Here is a 3,627-nt window from a genome sequence, read left to right as displayed (position 1 = left end):
CTGACACGGTTGCTATCTTCGTCTCCTTGTCGTCCTCGAATTTTAGCAAACTTTAAAAAAATATCCATCAGCTGCATATGGACGTAAACAAAGTATCGTCTGTAATACGAATCCCTCCACCTCCATGATGAACTTACATCCAACAGTTACCAAATTACCTTTATTGACACCAACACTCACTCTATGAGCGCTCTGGCCACAACTCTCCCATCTCCAACTCTAGCCTCAGTGTACTTATGGATATCTTTATATCAAAACGAACTATTCCCATCTACGAATTCCTGATCCGTGTAAACATCCAACAGCCGTTCCCGCCAGTCCTTGTCGTACATCCCATATTTCCCGACGACGACTCACCTCCCTTCCATCACCACGGCAACACTGATGTAACCCCCAAAGCTATTCGCACAATCACGCAGTACTTCCACCCTTCTCATTACTTGATCCAAATAAAGCCGCTGTTCACATACGACAGATCATAACTCTGAGATACTGCTAATGTGAGATTGCTGAGTAAATTTCATATACTTGGATTTCAGAAATCCATTTGCTAAATCAGATTCCTTAGAAGTTAAAGGATTAATATAATTGATTATATGTATGTATATATATGATATATGTATATATGCATATATATATATATATATATATATATATATATATATGTATATTATATATATATATATATATATATATATATAATATATATATATATATATATATATATATATATATATATATATATATATATATATGACTTGCAAATCACTTTTCCGTGTTGAAAAAATGGCAGATAAAGCAACTATACACAAAACATATATATTAGAAAATGAGACAACAGTTTCAAGATATATATATATATATATATATATATATATATATATATATATATATATATATATATATATATGTATATATATATGCATATATAGATCCATATAAATATATATACATATATATATATATAAATATATATATATATATACATATATATATACATATATATATATGAGTGTGTGTGTGTGTGCCTGTGTGTGTGTGTATGTGTGTGGTGTATGCGCACACACAGAGGCGCATTTTGCATTGTTTATGAAAGAGAATTCTCGCATGCGGTGTCACGAACGGTGAATCTTGTTTACACGAACGCCTCAGTGTACGACCTCCGTTCCGCCCAGTGTTTGCGTGGCAGAGGAGCACTCACGCTATAACTCCTCTTCTATTTCCCGTGATTGGGGCTACTTTGGGATTTGGATGGTCTTCAGGGATTAAAAATTAAGGTGAGGAGTAAGCTCTAGACGAAGAGAAGGGGATACGAGTTCCCGATGCGAGACGGAAAGAAATAAGCGATAAGAGGGGGCTGGCAGGTGGTCCCTCTTACAGGATGGGATTTCTTACTTTCGGGAAATACTTTTGATAAGAAGAAAGATGGAGATGATTCTTATCATTGAATGGCGTTACGAATACCTGATTCCCAGATGATCACGAAGAAAGTATAATCCATTATTTTGAAATTATGATCGGCCATTTCGTAATCATATTGACAGAGGTGTGACAGGTGACGTGAAAAGGGCCGAAAAAGGGCAGTGACACACACGGCCGATTCCTCCGGTAAAACTTTGTGATTCAGCTACAGGGACTTACCTTGTAACTCCTTTATTGGCTGAAGTAATGATAGAGAGTAATTCGTTACCAAACTGGTGTGTTGTTGATGCTGATGAATTTGGTTTTGTTAAATAGGGTTCAGATAAGAGATAACAATTTTAGGTAGAGTTCAAAATGACCTGATTAAAAGCTCTATGTTCTAAAGATTGATTTACAACGTTTTTTGAGCTGTTCGTGACCTCGTGTGATTGCGTTTGTTGTAAAACATGGCAAGAGGAAAGTCAGAAACTTAGAATGTCACTACTGAACATTTTTTTTATTTAATGTCCTACAATACTAGAATTACTATTTCACATTCTCTACAAATGGAGGGGAGGACATAAATGGTATGGAGAATATGGGGATGGCATGGTGGAGAAAACTTGACAAATTAGCTTGAAGTGCATAAGTATTGCTCACAGCTCGCCAGTTTTTTGACAACTCATACAAGTTATCACCACTTTCTTGGCAAATAGGACTCTACATAAATTATTTGGATAGCTACAATCATTGCAAATAGGCCCATGCTTCTGTTCTGACATTGATGAATTGGGTATTAGTGGACCCTGTACGACCTGTCGACTTGCAGCAATTTTTGCCTTTCTTGACCGATTGTATCAACAGCATTTGACCTGATAGGATATTATTTTACAAAGCAGCCATAATTATTGGCAAGATAAACTGTATGTGTAATTTGTCCGCTGACAAATTCAAAGATACTTTATCTGTGATATGTCCACAGTTTGCTGTAATTGCTCAGAGTAGGACCACTCACAACCAATTTTATTATTTTAACCCATTCACGCCGGGGCAGTTCCGGCTTTGCGCGGTCGCAATACCGGGGTTCTCGAACGTATAAGCCTAACGCCTCGAGATTCTCGGGCGCACAAGCCGCGAGCCTCGGTTGCCCGCTCGCTCTACCCGAGCGCGCGGCTTCCCGTCATAGCGCGTCCAGGGCGTCTGACGCGAAAACCACAATACGTGCTATCACGTCAACCGGCGTAAATGGGTTAAGTAACCCGTTGCCATTGGGGCTGTTTTGGCTCCAAATGGTCGAAACGCTGGGATATTTCAAATGTGTTAGCTTAACACCTTGGCCTATTTGCCTGCACTGACTGCAGCCAAGTGCTATGTGCCTGACCACACGGCACGCTGGCCAGGAGGATAGCCATGACAAAATATCTCATCTCTGGTGGCTGGTCCTACTATCACTTAGCGTGATATCTTGTCACCTGGTGTTAACGGGTTAATGGCACTCTAATGTTCTCTCTTGTGATGGTAAATGGTTATCGTAATATAAGTATCATGGAACAGTATCAAACTCTTTTCACAGCTGCAAGAAAAAAAATTAAATGGTAGATAATATAACCTAGCTTTCATACCTGTGACAACATTGATGGTACAGTGCATATTTAGAACCAATTTAGGCATAAATATTTTCTTTTGTGAGCATTTGTAAAATAACATGTCAATCAGGTTTATAACATGGCACTCATTTGTCCCATTCAAGTAAGTATACATGTATGCATTCTGTATATTATTTATTTTGCTTTGTTTTCTTTTTATGCTCTTGGAATTTTAATGATTATATTCAATGGAAAACATTAACAGAGTGTTTATTTTTGTTATTTGTAATATTCCAGATTGGGACTATTTATAAATAAGGTTTCCTTAACCTCTTAAGAATGTGCATACTATTTTTATTCATGCTCAGGCATCCTGTCCCAATATTCCACATGAAGCCAGAAAATGAATATAACGAATTCAGTCCCATAATATTGACTGATATCTCTAAACTTAAAAAGAATACATCTATTTATGCTGATTGACTTCAATAGAACTGCTAGTTTAGTGCATTTCTTCATCAGATCTTAAGACATTGCATCCTCTATGGGGTAAGAGGGGGTAATCAAATTTTTCTTACCATTACATATTATTATTCCTTTGTAATGATATACTATGTATCGTCTTTTTACTTTTCCTTTC

General features: G+C 37.0%; 1 protein-coding gene across 5 annotated transcripts in view; it reads left to right on the top strand.

Annotated features, from left to right (window-relative positions):
- The first annotated feature begins 1,110 nt into the window (after positions 1-1,110).
- AP-1sigma (AP-1 complex subunit sigma-2) overlaps positions 1,111-3,627 on the top strand; it is a 30,626-nt gene continuing 28,109 nt past the window's right edge. For 3 of the 5 annotated variants that reach the window (XM_086540679.1, XM_086540680.1, XM_043014826.2), the window contains exon 1: positions 1,130-1,277. The gene's annotated coding sequence lies outside the window, so the exon portion shown is untranslated. Of the gene's footprint in view, positions 1,278-3,627 lie in introns of all 5 variants that reach the window. The other 2 variants (XM_086540678.1, XM_086540677.1) reach the window with 2 other exon arrangements.

The sequence above is a fragment of the Penaeus japonicus genome, unplaced genomic scaffold (genome assembly GCF_977035675.1).
Source record: "Penaeus japonicus unplaced genomic scaffold, GWHDUDI00000001_assembly GWHDUDI00000010, whole genome shotgun sequence".
NCBI classification, from domain to species: domain Eukaryota; kingdom Metazoa; phylum Arthropoda; class Malacostraca; order Decapoda; family Penaeidae; genus Penaeus; species Penaeus japonicus.
Note: the sequence above shows the minus strand (reverse complement) of the source record. Positions and strands in the feature narration are given on the sequence as shown.